A 16,680-nucleotide genomic window follows, 5' to 3' on the forward strand; every position below is an offset into this window, starting at 1 on the left:
CATTTGTGATGTGTTAGAAGGTGCTGTCCCAATTAATAATTAATGGAATTAATAAGAAAAATAAATCTTTATACCTTTCATTGAGTTAAGTGCTAAAGGTTGTTTTTAATGAAACAAGTTTTGAAAAAGTAAGATTATATAAAACTTAGCACTTAAAATGAAATTATTTTATTCTTTTTAGTCTTGATTGTAATGGAGTAAATGATCTCACTTAGACAGTAACACTTAGATAATAAGATAAAAACAAACAATATCATGGATGACTGAGAAACCACAGCAAATGCCAGACTAGCCCAATAATATCAGGAATGAAATTGATCTTTCTGAGCCAAGGCTGACCTCGAGTCTAGGAGGCAGTTTTGCAAATGGCAACAGGCATTTCAGATTGCAGAGATGATTCCTAATCAAAGGTCTGGCTTCATATGTGCTCCCGGGAGAAAAGACTAACGGTCCCTAATTTATCTTTGTAGACAAGGTCTACTGTCAGGTAGTGTCATCTTTGAAAATGAAGGATGACAACAGTGCTTCATTCAAAATGCTTTCACTCATCAGCTTTTAGCATACCAGAATATGTTGCAAACTCATTTATTTTCTTCTATCTAGGCACATCTATTATTTTTATAAAGTCACTGTTCAACTGTAGTTTAATTTTTGTTGATAGTGTCACACTTGCAGTATAGTTATTTCAGGAGGGGACAGACATGTAGGCAGTTGAGTCCCATGCTATTGCTTCTGTAATCTCTCTTTTTAAATTGTAAGCCAGCTTCAGGTTTCAACAAGTTCTGTGTGGTGACTGCATCTTTACCATTATGTTCTTTTCTCTAACTGACACCATTAACTGGGCAGAGGACATTACTATATACGTTTTGTTTTAGTTTTATCATCTTTATAAAAAATTGATCAAATCACACTAAATTTTGCCAGTTTTTTCTCATCATGAATGTAGACAGCTATAGAAGGTAAATGGAATAACAAATATTCTTATAGAGGGCCATTGTTAGCTAGTTGGCAAATTAATAATTTCTAAAGCTTTTAAACCTTTTTTATTCTGAATTATTTGATCTTATTTCATTTTGCAGTTTTTGTGATGTGACTTATTTTTCCATTTGATTACCTCTAGGGATGCATACATAGGGATTTTTTAAAACTCTAGCCAATTATTTTTATATTTCTTATTAATTATTATAGGAAATATCAACCCAGGCATGATGGTGCATGCCTGTAATCCCAGTTACTTAATAGATGCTGAGGCAGGAAGATGCCAAGTTTGAGGTCAGCCTGGGCAAATAAGAGACACTGTCTCAAAAAAAGTACTAAAAATCAGAAATTATTAATACTAATAATTACTCATTTTTCTAGTGATACGTCAAGTTCCCTGTGTGGTTTGTTGCATGGCTTTGTTTTTATCAGAGCAATACATGAATGAAGGTATAGACTTTGAAATAAAATATCTAATCAGCTGAATTTCTGAAAATATTGGAAGGGAACTCCCTGAATAAAATCTTTTATTAGAACAAAGTCGATCATATGCAGATTTTTTCCAGTATCAAATAAGACTGGACTGCTATGTGTTGGAATCAGTAATCTGCGGCTAGTAAAGTTTGTGATTATTCTTGCTCATGATTCACCTTTAAAAAATAAGCTAATGGATTTCAAATCTTGTAGCTTGTGAGTCATGAAGCTATGAAGTCTGTCAGTCCCAGATCTAGATTGAAGATCAAACTTTGACAGGCAAAGGTAATTTGAGAGATGTTTGTCCTTCATATTTAGAGGAGTGCCTTGTCTGAGATAGAAATAATAGCATGTAAAACAGACTGAAAGGGAAAATCTATTAATGCTCTAAGAATTGTTCCTTATAATTCCTCACATTTATTTCTTACCACCTTTTAATTTGCATTATGGATCTCTTACCTAACTCCTCTTTATCTTCATGGCTCCAAGGATTATATCCTCGATTTTTACCCTCACATTGGCAGATATTTTAGTGTAAGTTTGGAAGCATGACCAGATTTTTTATACACAGTCATCATTCTGATTTCTTTATTGACCTGAGGCAGGGGTACCATCAAATGCTTTGAAAGACCTCTTTTACTGTACAGCTGCAGTATAATATAAACCCAGGTCATTGCAACTCTCTTGTTGTATTCACTACATCATAGCTCCTCCATACTGGTGTACGTAATAGGCAGTCTGGTGTTTTAGCACATTGTTATTGAGAAGGATGGATGAATAATCTCATAATATGAAAGAAGTAAATCACAGTGCTATAGGAATTCAGAGCAAGTAGAAAGCAGTCTCAACATTCTGGGCTCTTTGTTATGTGAGCCTGTCTTCTGCATTGTCAGATGTTTAGCAGCATCCTTGGCATCTACCCACTAGATAGAGATAGCATCCCCCAGGCTCCTGGCTGTGAAAAATAAGAATATCTCCAGAAATTGCCTAATGTCCCCCTATAGCAGAATCACCCCTGATTAAGAACCACAGAGTTAAAGGAGCTCAGGAGTGGTAGCATCTGAGTGAGGTCTTAGGAAAGGGGTAGGATTTGAGGGGATGTGGGATAGTTATTTCTAAACAAAAGGCATTTGAAGAAATAGCATGATAATATCTTAAAATAAGGGGGAAGTACATTAAAGTTATCCTTTAAATGGACAATTTAGTATATGTTTTTGTCAAATATAGTTTTTTAAAGACAGGCTTTGAAAGATTCCTATGAGTCAGCCCGGTATTGATGAAAGTTATAAAGAAATAAAATGAGGAAAAAGGTGTTCTTTACTACAATTTGAAGGTCTTCTGCAAGATTTTATCCATTTTCCCATGTATTATGGAACTGGTTCTTCTAATAGAGTAAATGGTGCATAAGAGTACCAAACACCAGGAAGCAAACTGAAAGAACAAAGATCATTATTTATGTGAGCCCCAGTTCATTATATATGTCAGCCTGAAGAAAAAGGGAGATTCTTGATTCAAGACTAGCTCATCATTTCACGTGGCTGCAGAATTCCTGGGATGTTAACAAAGGCTCCTAAAAGGCTGAACAATCTACGAATGCCATTTTAGTTCAGCTGGACTTTTTTCTTTTCTTTTCTTTTTTTTTTTTTTTTTTTTTTGGTGCCAGGAATTTAAACCTAGAGTCACTCTACTCCTGAGCTAAATTCCCAGTCCTTTTTATTTTTTTCTTTTGACAACCAGTTTCACTAAGTTGCTAAGGCTAGCCTTGAACTTGCCATCCTTTTGCCTGAGCTTTTGGAATCACTGGGATTGCAGGTGTGTACCACAGTGCCCAGCAGAACTTTTTTCTAAATACAGTGGAATTAATAAGCATTTTCAGGATTTTTTAATGAATGAAAAAGGTAGAATCAGAAAGGTTTCTAACCTTTTTTTTTCCAGTTTTTCATTAGATACAATGTGTTGAGAATTCAGCAAATGTGAGGGGAAAATCCTCGAGATTAAATCATTGTTTGCTTTAAAATGCTGGCATTTTCATATCCAAGTTAAATATTATGTCAGTAAAACACAGGTGAAATTCTGTTGTAGTAGGGAGTTTGGTTGGATACTTTCCTTTTTTTCTTCTCCTGTTCTATTCTGTGTATCACTTCAAGTGGGAGAAATGGCTTATTTAAAATTCTCATCTGTCATCCAGTTCACATGGTGAGCCAGAATGGAGTGGAAGAACTGAGTGGAGAAAGAAACATGCTTTGGAATAGTATGTACCATGAAGGCCTAGTGTGGGTCTGGGGTAAAAGGGAAGAACAGAGTTGCTTTGACCTCTCTGCCACCTTTCATTCTCCCAGACCTGCACTGATCCCCACAGGGTTCATGGTTTGAGACTATTCATAGTGGACAGTGTCTAGTTAGACCTGCTCTGGGTGTGAAGGTGTCTGGTGATTAGAATGACTCTTTGTATATTTGTTCCCTCTTTAATTGCTTCCTTTTAACCTCAAGATTAGGCTTTTATTGCAGAATGAAATGCATACGAGCCATTGAGTTTTACTCCATTACCTCTCTGGCTTAGAATGAACCATCAGTAGAATTAACAAAAATTGCATCATGAAATTGGAGAATTGCCACCAAGGAAGTGTTCTAGCCATGCTACAGGGAATATTCTCATGGGATTACTTCTCAGTGGAATTCTATAGTTCAGAAGATAATGTCACTAAGAAAAATTGAAGTCTTGTCAGCTGTTGGGAAAACTTTTCCAATCCAAAACATACTCCCAAATTCCTTTGATTAGCCACAGTGTTAGGAATATCACATTCAGAAAGTGCGATTTAAGCTGGGTGTGGTGGCACACCTCTGTAATCCTACTACTGAGGATGGCAGGTTCTAGTCCAGCCTGGGCAAGTTAGCAAGGCCCAGGTCTCAAATCAACAAAATATAGTTGAGGGGAGCAGTACCTTACCAGGTCTGATTCAGTTAGCAAGTGGGATTGGATCATTTAGCTCACACTACTGTTTATTATCACTGGACCTGGTTTCACTACTTGAGATCTCAGAATTAAATCCTTCATGTTAAACTTTTGGGAGTTTTAAGTCTAGGACATAATGAAAATAGCTATTCCCTTCTACCCTGGGTTTATCATAAATATTTTGGGTGTATGCATCCTTTCAAGCAGGATTCCACCTCCATTCATATCATAAGTATCAGGAAAATTAGGATAGAGAAATGAAACGTAAAATATTTTTTAAAATGTAACCTCTAGACTAGGCATGGGGGCACTTGCCTGTAATCCCAGTGACTCAGAGGGCTAAGGCAGGAGGCTCTCAAGTTTGAGAACAGTCTCTGTAATTTAGGGAAACCCTGTCTCAAAAAAAAAAAAAGGACCAGGAATGTAACTCAGTGGTAAAGCTAGACCCTGGGTTCAGTCCCCAGTACCAAAAAAAAAAAAGTAACATCTGTCAGATAACAGAATGTCAGCCTGGTATTTCACTAATACAAATAATATTTAACTTGGATATGAAAATGCTAAGTAAAAATATGAAGGAAAATTCATTTTCAAAAAAATTCTTCGGTTAAATCCCCAGAATATCATGTTTCTCAAAGGAGAGAAAAAAGAAAAATGACTATGATTGCACATTTATATTTGCTAAAAAAAAAAAAAAAGGAGAGAGAAAGAATGCTAGTAAATACCATTGTATTGAGAAATGGTAAATCCAGTTAAGCAAAAAAGACATTCACTAACTGCTAAGCCTTTCAGGAGCCTTTGTTAACATCCCAGGCATTCTGCTGCCTCGTGAAATGATGTGTTAGTCTTGAGTCAAGAATCTCTCTTTTTCTTCTGGCTGACATAAATAATGATCTCTGTTCTTTCAGTTTTGTTTTGTACTCTTGTGTACCAATTTACCCCACTCAGGAGACTGTATTTCACAATTTACTGAGCAAAAGGTTTGGACTATTGTTTGATTGGTTTCAATTTTTTATTTTTTAAATAAAAACTTGGAAAAGAGTACAAAATAAAAACAATCAATTAAGCAAGTGTTTGAGCAGAAGCCTCCAGAGTTAAGATTTGTTGGGTGTCTTACTGGAAACTTGTGAGGACAAGGATAATCTGTTCTATATTGAAAGCAGCATTACACCTTTGCAATGTGTCTAGTGTCCTGTCAGTTAAAAAAGTACTAATTTGACCAGCTGCTTTTAAGCCTCTGGGATGTTTTCCTTTTTAAATGAATAAGAGTGTTAATACACTAAAAATTTTGCTGTCACTGTGGAGCAAGAATATTTACATTCTCCCTTCTATGAAGTTCTAAACTGAGAGACACCGTCCTTTTGGTTTAATGCAAGATTTTGCTTCAGGATTTATTACTGCACAGAATTATATTACTCTTTTGAAAAGTAGCCAGCATTAATACTTTATTTAAAGGTATATCTAATGTTGATATGTTGAATATGACTCAGCATTTATTTATATGAACATTCCATTGGATTATTGTCATTTTGTGAAATGCGGATGAAACAAATGTTAACCAGGCTTTTGTGAGGCGGGAAGTAATGAATATATAAACTTTTATTTAATATATATTATGGTCAGTAAGCATATATTAATTAAGTATTATTAATGTTGATTTGGGTTAGATATAAATAGTAACTACTTTCTTAGTTTGATTTCAGAGAAAACCTAAACATTTTATAAGTCTTTAATATTTAAGAGAGACAAACATTTGAAAATCTCAAACTTTCTGTAATTGTTTATTTTGAAAAATGTAGATTCAAATTTACAGTGAATTTAATAATTTAAATTAATTGCAGGTAGTCTGAATTCCTAAATATTCTTCATAAGGAGATGGATATGTAATGAAATATTGTTCTGTTTAAATAGGTATGAAAATTCAAAGTAGAATAAAAAAATACATACGTTATTAGTCTGGATATCAAAGACACAATCCTGGTCTTCTAGACATTTATAATACTTAAGAAATGAAAATAATACATGACATTTGTCATTTTATAAAGTACTTTCATATATTATGTTACAACAACCCTGAGAGAAAAGTATTTTTATCACTGTTTTAATAATGAGGAAACTGGACTTAAATAACCCATGTCCTAATTAACAATTAACTTTAATGCAAAAATTCTTAATTTTAATTAGAAAAACTGTTTCTATGATATTTTCTATGAAGGAGGATTTTGTTCTGTCTTTTTTTCTAATGTGTTTAGGTGGCAGAATTTCAATAATGATTGGAGCTACCTTCTTCAAAAGTAATCATGTTTATGATACAGCTACTAATAAAGCATTCTGTCAGGCCCTTTGAACACTACAGAAGTACAGCTGTCAAATAAAATTAAAATTATGCATTTATAAACATTGGTAGAACCCTTCCAGAGCTTCCACTGTTTTCACTTGGCATTCTTTCCTAGTTGCTATTCTTTTGTTTCTGGCTTTATGATAACATTTTTTGTCTACTATGTTAAAAAAAAACATAATTCCATTCCCCTAGAAGCTAGTTGGTGATTCAGCACAGCTAAAGGACATTGTATCTGTCTGAATGATAGATCCCCCCCTCCACAATATTAAATGGAAGGGCAGAAATCTATCAGCTATAATAGCAGAGACTGAGGAATCCCAGTCACAGAGGTCCTTATGTTTGGGAGGATGTTTGAAAAAAGGCATACTATAGTGGGAAATGTGAACTGCTGCTGTCACCTTGCATTTAGCTCAAACTAGGGTACCTAGTAGGTGCTCAATATCTAAACTGTTTGAATCATGTTTTTTTTTATTTTAAATTGCCAAAAAGCTTTCGGATATCCCAGAATGCATTGTAATTAACACTTTATGGTGAAAGTTTTTAAAGTGCCAGTTTGTCTCAATAAAATTAAATGAATAGGAAAAATTACCAAAAAATTAAATTGGAAAAATCTATCATTGTCAAGTTTACTCATAATTAATATGCATTTAATTCTAATAGCATTCCCAGTTAAAATATGAAGGTATCAAGTTCAAAGTAGAAGCACCACTTTCCGCATGTATACTCTAAGATGGTTTAAACTAGTAAGAAACATTAATATTGCATAAGTATAAAGTCTAATAAAATTTTTAAAAATCAACTGGAGTAGTTACACAGACACAGTATGTGATATCCAGTGCATCAATACTGTGCTTCTACTTTTTAATGACATTTCAGGGCCATAGAAAATTGCTTTTTTACTCAAACTGATAGAGAAAACAGTGAAAGTCCACCTGAAGATTCTTACTCTTGTTACTGCTTCTGTTTCCAGTTTTTTTAAACTATAATCTGTATTTCTATATTTTTATGACATTTTTATCTTAATTGCAGATAAAACTCAGAGGAAATTTGCACAGATGCTGCTTTGGAGAACTTTACAACCTGGGTTGCAGAACTGAGCCTTGGTAAACCTGTCTCTATTACAGCATGTTGCCATACATCTAATTAAGTGCATAAGGTCTTTGGCCTTCAAGATCCAACGACCTTAAACAAGAATGCTTAGCACGTTTACCATACATTTAAAAATCTGTTCTTTATCAATCAGTCCTTTTATAGCTTTCTAAGTTCTTATTGATGGCTAATATGCAAGGGTTAATTTTTAATATTTTCATTGATTTCTTTAATCAGTTTCTCAAGTTGTATTTATTAAATACTCAAACTCAGTATTACCTACTCAATGCCTTTTAAAAGAAAGTTATAATGGAGAAAAAATTGAGCCTTAAACAAATGGTTACTGCTGTATATTACCTCGTACCAGTGCTTCATCCTATTTGTAAAATCTTTCTCCTTCAAATGGTTGGTTAATACTTTGAGACTTTGTTTACGTGTGGCAGTGTTGTAAAAAGAAACTAAAGATCACATTTTACCTGTATGGATGGAATATCCCTTTTCCTCAAGTGCAGTTTGTGCTGTGTTTTTGTAATTAACATATTCTGAAAAGTTACTATTGCTATTGGAAATTGACTATAGAACATTTAGTTGAAGAGTTAAGCTTTCGATTCCATTAGGTTTTCACATGTGTTAATCTCATTTACAGCATCGAATTGCGGCAGTAACATTTTCCTTTCTGTGAAGTTCTAAATTTAGTTATGACCTACTTAGCAATGCCTTTGAAAAGGGATATTGTATCCATGGTAAATTAATTGTATACCTAAACAGAGATAGCTCAGCTTTGCCTGTCAGGCTTGTAATTGACATCTAGTAGACTTCTGCACATGTAAAATTGAATTCAAATAAAATCATATACACTTTCTAGTTCTTAATATTTGTCTTTCTGAATAATAGTTTAAAGCAATATTTGTTAAAGTTTTCTTGCACTATCACGATTGCTTTTTAGTTATTTCTCAAGAAGCATGTTCGTAGTAGAGACAAAATCTGTGTAACAGGAGGGAGAATAGCACCAAGTCTCTGGGCTATTTTTTATTTTTGCAAATGTGCTTTCTAATAGCCATTGCCTTCCATGTTGTTTACCTAATCAGCACATTTTGTCTGAATACTTGAACATTTTAACAGTAACACAGGTATAGAAGCAGAAAGGAAATTTAAAGAGTGGTTTTTTTTTTTTTTGGTTCAGTTTTAACATCAACGAGTGCTTTTCATAGCAAAGATTTTTCAGTTGTGTAAGGTTGACAGTATTTTGCTGTTGGGTTTTATTTGATTTTATTTGTGTGCTTTTAATTTGCAGAAGTTAGTAACTGCAGCTCACCTACTGCACCAAAGTTCTCGATTTTAGGAGCCCAGCTTTAGTCATTTGAACATGCTTCTAAATAAAACAAAACAAAACCAAAACTATACTTTTGATCTATAATAACCGCTCAATAACTTTGTCAAGGAAAGCTCTAATATATGCAGTGACAGTTTATGGAAGGGTGTGGCAATTTTAAATTTATATTGTGTGTGATGTTCAAATACAGTGATATCTGTATTCATGTGATTTATTGGTCAGCATGACCATTAATTATTGAGTAGAAATTGATTAAACTTTGATTTCCTTTTTTTAAATCGTGTTGCATTTGATTCCTGATCAAATTCCCCCAAAGTGAACTCTTGCTCTTAAATTTTGAATTTTCTTATTAAATTGTAAGTATAGAAGCAATTGAAACATTGTTTTTACTATAAACTGCTTGAAATGAATACAATTTAAGTTTGCACTTTAATACCAAACTTAAAACCAAACGCTCATTTCAAAGTAGGTTAAGTGATCATGATTTATTCTTATTAACTTTGTGAAATTCTAAAGGAATCAAATAATTCATGATGAATTAAATTTTCTGCAGATTATTGATTTTTATACAGTGTTTCTTTCCTATGGATATTGTTCCCTACCCTGCTCCCCAAACCTGCTCCCCAAACCTATCTCTCTCTGTTAAAGTGTTCATTGTCATTGACCTCAGCTACAAATTTAACTTGAATTCACTTAGGATCACAGGAATCAGGGGAAAGTGATTTTAAAGGTGGTTTCTCCAGCACATTTTAAGAAAAGGGACCAAAAGTTATTTTAGCTTCCTCAATAGATTGCATGTTGCTTATTAGGATAATAAATTAATATTAAATGCAATATATGTCTTGTCTTTACTATGGCATCTGTTTAGGAGTTGTTCAAATCACTGCAGTAGGGCTCTGCTAATAAAATCATGTAACCTATTATCATGGATCTAATGTACTGTAACTTTATCGGTGAAAGGTAAAATCTCGAATAACAAGTACAAACATTGAACAATTACCTATAAAGATTTGTAAAAGTAAATTTTTCCAATAGATTTCATTCTTGTCATTTTGTAAGACGACCCTGCAGTCCACCTGTTTGTAACTTTTTTAATAAAATAGACATCTGTATTACTGAGGTTAGTTTCTGTAATTATTTGGTGTATCACTTCTTGTTCTAGATTTCCTCACTTGTGATTCTTTTTCATAACTCCAAGTCTTTACTTTTAATAAAAATGATAATATGTATTACAGTACATGTTTAAATGGTAATTAAACATTGTTCACTTATTTCCTTAGTCACTATTTTGGCATATATGGGGGGAACTGAAATATGTCCTAACATGTAATATTTAATCAAGTGAAATAATTCATAAATAAATTGGAAATTATAAATAATGGGTAAAAAGAAGGTATAATGCATATAACTTAGCACAACTGGGCTCCATCCATCATCCCATATTATGCTGTTTTTTGATGCTATCCTTGCAGTCCAAAATGCCTTTTTTTGCAATGAAAGCACTGATGATTTCAGGGCCTTTCCTCTTTTTCTCCACTGCAAGAGTGGTGTCCCTTCATCCAGCAAGGTCAACATTTCTAACCAAGTGAATAACTCAGAGGGAGAGATGAGAGGTTGGAATAAGGTTTAAGAGCTAAGGGAGGGGGCTGGGGTTGTGGCTCAGTGGCAGCACACTCACCTGGCATGCATGAGGCACTGGGTTCGATCCTCAGAACCACATAAATGTAAAATAAAGATATTGTGTCCACCTAAAACTAAAAAATAAATATTAATAAAAAGAGCTAAGGGATATTAACCAGATCTGCACTGGTTACCATTAGAGGACCCTTACAACAGAGAGATCATGTTATCTCCTCCCCATTGTTCTCTTCATTTCATTCTTTTCCTTGGAGAAGATGTGTCTAATCTTCACACTCCTTCAGTATAGAGCATCTTGAGGTCAAGATCCAACACTATAAGTCTTTTCATTCAGGTTTAAGGCAAGGACAGTATTTCAGATAGGCTCCTGCTTTCACCTGTATTTTTCTAATTTAAAATTTACTACTATCTGGTGTTTTGTATTTGATTGTCCGTATTTTATGTTGATGAAACCAAGACTCAGAAAAGTTGACTTAAGTTCATAAAGACAAGGTCAAACAAGATGTTGAGAAAGGTTCTTTTGGAGAAGCTTTTGAATGAATTCATCATTGGGTAGAGTCAAGTGGGTACTATTAAAATTACAAAGCTCATGGAAACCAGATTTTAAAAAAACACAGCAAGAAGTAGCTGTTTTAAGTCAGCGTGTCAGTCTATATGTAACAAAATACTATGAGTGCTATTTAAAGGTAATGTGTGTCTTATATTGCTAAGAGTTTATGTAAGACATAAGCTATTTTCATTATAGCTATTTTTCATTGGAAAGGCAATGTCTTAAATCAGGAATATGGCAGTCTTTGGCCTCCAGGCAGAATCCAGCCTGGTTAGTGCCAAAAGAACTGTAGTTAGATTTACCAGCTGTATCCTGAATCCATTGCAGAGCTCAGCTGCACCCTTTTTCTCTCTAAACTTCTGGTCACATCAAAGGATGTGCAAAGAGTCATACTCCTATAAACATTGTTCTCAATGGCCCAGGTTACCCCATTCCCAAATGGGAATGGTCCATTCGTTGTCTTATCATTCATGAGTTTTCTCTTATAGACTATGAACTCTAGGGACTTTGGCTTATCTGTAATGCATTATAGGTACTCAAATATTTTATGAAATTATAGTCACAGAGTCAGTAAGGCAGTTTGCTCTTCAGAAAATTCTAACACTGCCATTTCCTGCTAATCTTTAATATTTACAGCATTCAGGTAGCATGGGAAGTGCATTTTCTCTCCACATCTTCATTCTCTATAAACCAAATTGTTTTTGTTTTGTTTGGGCTTTATGTGTTTATTTTTCCAGTCCTGGGGATTGCTCTATCACTGAACTATTCTCCTCAACCTTTTTAAAAGAAATTTTTTTGGGGTACTAAGGATTGAGTCCAGGGACACATAACCACTGGGCCACATCCCCAGCCCTTTTTTATATATATTTTATTTTTAGATAGGATCTTGCTGAGTTGCTTAGGGCCTCACTAAGTTGCTGAGGCTGGCTTTGAACTCACCATCTCCTGCCTCAGCCTCCCAAGCCACTGGGATTACAGGTGTGTGCCACCACACCCAGCTCAAAAAAAATTTATTTTAAGACAAGTTCTCACTAAGTTGCTAAGGCTGACCATTAACTTGTGATCCTCTTGTCTTAGCTTCTTGATTCACTGGGATTACAGGTATGTGACACTGTGCCTGGCTGTTTGTTTTTGCTTTTGATTTTTGTTTATAAAATTTGTTTCTAAACTCACTTTAATGAGAAATGTATATCATACATACATGGTCTGTACAGGTACACTGTGACTGGACTGAAGCACTTATCCCTCAAGGGATAAGAATGCAATCAAGAAAGGGGATTTAATCCCATACCTGGGTTTCCTTTCCAATAGATTCTGTAGCTTCTGTAGAACTGAACCTTCTTTATTTTTACATGAGTGGGAAATGCTCATATAAAGACCCCAAAACTCAAATATTTCCTCTTTGATGAAACAACAACTCATGAGCTCCTTGCAAAGCATCAGATAATCCCCTTATCTATTTCTCTACAGTCAACTGCTCTGCCTTTGTCCCTGCTCCATTCTCTCATTGTACCTACTAACTAACTTGTACCCAATTTGCTTGAACCCTATCCAGCATGGTCCCTTTTTCTGTGTTTGTCATAGATAGTTTTATGAGTAATGAAGCTATTAGAAGGTTTTTTTACTCCACATTTTCCAGCTCTCAAGACTTAGTCTCCAACTCCTTTGATACCAATAATTGTTGTCAACCAATTTTCAGGTTGTCTTTTAACATGAGGTCATACCAACAATGTCATCCCCATGTATGTGCTTCGACTTCAGTGATTTGTGCAATGATTCATGCAGTCGGCCATGTAACTAGAGACTCCCAGATGACCCAGAAAGCCCTCCAGGAATTGGCTCCTAAGGCCCTAGGTACTTAGTTACTCATGCTGTGAGCCCCAAGGAATGTCCTGGGCTTAGTAGTTTGAAGCTCCTACCAGCTGCCATAAAGTTTAAAAGTTGGGAGGAGGAGACATAAAATCATGCTTAACTTTTCTTGGAACTTAAAAATGGACAGGTATTAAATCTATAGTTAAGAAATATAAGGATTCCTGAGAGTTCTGATTTTTCAATAAGGGGAAGAGGGTTTGTTGTTCCTCTACTGAAGAGGGAGACCAAGGAAGCCCTGATACCAATGGGCAGTTTTCTCTGGTCCCTCCTTTGGACAAATGTGTGCCTCTGTTTAGAAAAAAATCTCAACTGGCTGGACATGATGGCACCTGCCTGTAATCCCAGTGACTCAGAAGGCTGAGACATGAGGATCACAAGTCTGAAGCCAGCCTTGAAATTAGCAAGACCCTGTCTCAAAATAAAAAGAGCTTGGGATGTAGTTCAGTGGTAGAATGCCCTTGGGTTCAACTAGTAGAATAACAACGAGAGAGAGAGAGAGAGAGAGAGAGAGAGAGAGAGAGAGAGAGAGAGAGAGAGACATTCCAACTGATCTGATGTGTAGATATTATGTCATTCTCCAAGATATCTCAGAATGTTTTTTGGTCCTTTGTTCAGGCCCCAAATTATACAGAGGTGAATAGAAGGGGTGAACATTTAGAAGTCATATATGGCCTTTCTTTTTTAGTACTGGGGCTCAAACCTGGGACCTTGCACGCGCCAGGCAAGCACTCAACAACTGAGCTACCTCCCCAGCGCCATATGTGAGCTTTCCCATGCTGTTTGCCAGCTGAAGCCATGGTGGTTGCTTGAGTCCCTCCAGCAGCTGGGATGAGAAGAATAAACCCTTGCTTTCTAACTCAGGAGAATCCTGCGCTCCAAACCTTCAGCAATCCAGCTGGCTAAAAAAAAAAAAAAAAAAAAAAAAAAAAATACAAGTAGTTCTAGTGACCTAGGAATGGAAACCTGGCCCAGAAAAAAGTGATTTACCATTGACAGTAAATAGTTGCCTGGTGAGGAGGCTAACTATTCTAGACAAAAAATGGGACAAGAAGATCAGTACCTTTATTTAACATTCACTGGGTTTCTAAGTATGTGCCCAGGCATGGTGCTATGAGCTGAATTTATCAAAGGAATGCCATAGGGCCCCATTCTCTGGTGGAGTTCCCAGTCTAGCCCGGGAGACAGACTTTCAAGAATAATTATGAGGTGTGCTCTAATATCAGCATGTACCATAGGTCAGGGAACCCAGAGAAGGGAATGGATTTGTTCTCCCTGTGCAGTTCAAGGGAAGGTCAGAAGAACTTGCCTTGTGTGTGGGTTCTGGAAGGTTAAGGAGAAATTTGCAATAAAGAAATATCAGATAGGCTTTGAAAGATGAGATTAAGAAAAGCCCTGAGAGTGGCTGGCAGGGTTGGGAGTTAGCAAGGATAGCAGGGGGAGTGCAGGGGGAGGAAAAGGGGAGGAGCCTAGGAAACAGCAAAAACTGGAATGTAAGAGTAGCGCATACCACACTCCGCATGCCATGAGGAGCCCCAGGCAGGATGCTGCAGAACAATGGCAGGAGCAGGATGGTGCTTCAGAAAGATGTCAATATCAAGGATAGCATGGAAGTGGCCTACCAGAGGCAGGATGTCTGTCAGTAGACTGCTGCAATAATATAAATGACACAGAGCAAGAGGCTTAATAGGGCACAATCAGAGAGACAGTGGTACATTAAAGTGGCCTAAGATATAAGCTCCAGTCACAAATCTGGTTGTATCACATTCTTCAGCTTATATATTTCTCAGAATTCTCCAGGATCCACTTCAAAGCAAAGACTTTCACATTCCAATGTGCTCCACCCTCCAAGTTCATGCCCATCTTCTTCCATGCTTCTCAGAATGTCTGGTCCGGGTGACACCAGACTCATCATTGGCTCCTGAACAAGACTACTCATTCCCATTCTCATGCCTATTCACAAGGTCTTCCTATCATAGGCAAGCCCTCCCCCAAGCCTCTCCCCTCTGAGGGGCTCTTTCCTATCCTCATTACTCATACCCCACCACCTTGGATCCCCGGTTTCCCTCTCATTCCTTAAAGGAAGATTCTTTCGCTCCTCCCATTTCCACTTTAGATACTACCCAGTGAATATTTATCTGATTATTTCAAAATTATGAATTTACATATCAGTCACCCCCACAAGGGAATCAGCTTCTCTTTGGAGAGAAATGGGTTCTTTTTCACCTAGCGAAGCACTGAGCCCATAGAAGCATTCAATAATTTGAGTGATTAAATAAATGTTGGATATAGAATTTTATGCAACAGGACTTGATGTTATTATAGATTACAATGTGGTGGTGGCGGGGGGTAGAAAGTAAGTAGTTTCTAGCGTGGGTAACTGAATAGTCATAAATAATTTGGTTCCTGAATGGGTTCCCCTGCTTCCACTCTTGACTCATTCTAATTTTCTTTTTTTTTAAAAAATCAGTCAGAAGGATCTGTTATGAACGTAAATTTACAGACCAGGTGCAGTGGTGCACACTTGTAATCCCAGCATCTCAGGAGGCAGAGGCAGAAGGATCAGGAGTTCAAGGTCAGCCTCAGCAATTTATCGAGGTCCTAAGCAACTCAGAGAGACCCTGTCTCAAAATTAAAAAAAAAAAAAAATGAAAAGGACTGGGGATTGGGCTGGGGTTGAACTCACTAGTTCCCTCCATACCTATCAGTGGTAGAGTACTCGCCTATCACAAGTGAGGCACTGGTTTTGATCCTCAGCACCACATAAAAATAAATAAATAAAAATAAAGGCATTGTGTTCACCTACACTAAAAAAAAAATACTTTCAAAAAGGGGGCTGGGGATGTGGTTCAGTGGTTAAACAGTCCTGGGTTCAATCCCCAGTTCCTAAATAAATAAATATATAAATAGAATGTAAGTACAATCCCAATTCTCCACAGTCAAAAGTTCTCCAGTGACTAATTCTCACTATCAGGTTGGGTTCAAATTTCTTAGCATGGCCTGGCCTTGCCAACTTGTCTGTCCTCCTTCACCACTCTGCCCTTACATCTTCCCCCTTAAATGTCAAATGGCTTTGTAGCTTCTTACATACACTCCCATGTTTTTGTTCATTGTCTTTCTTGTCTCTGAAATATCCTCCCTCTTCTTCTTTGCCCGTGTCCTACTGAGACATTGACATTGCTCATCTATCTGCTTTTTCTAGACAGTGAGCTCTGAAAGGAAAAGGATTATGTCTCACTCACTAGTTCCCTCCATACCTATCACAAAGCAGATGATTAATAGGTTTTTGGAACTGAACTCAATTGGGTGAATAATGATACTATTAATAGAAACTTCATACAACAGGAGATTGTTGGGGTTAGTTGAGAATGGGAGTGTGTGTAATTTCAGCCTGAGGCATGTTGAACGGCTAGTGACGAGCGGGGAGGTAAGGTGGGCATTTTCCATGACTATCCACA

Source organism: Urocitellus parryii, chromosome X (genome assembly GCF_045843805.1).
Source record: "Urocitellus parryii isolate mUroPar1 chromosome X, mUroPar1.hap1, whole genome shotgun sequence".
Taxonomy (NCBI): domain Eukaryota; kingdom Metazoa; phylum Chordata; class Mammalia; order Rodentia; family Sciuridae; genus Urocitellus; species Urocitellus parryii.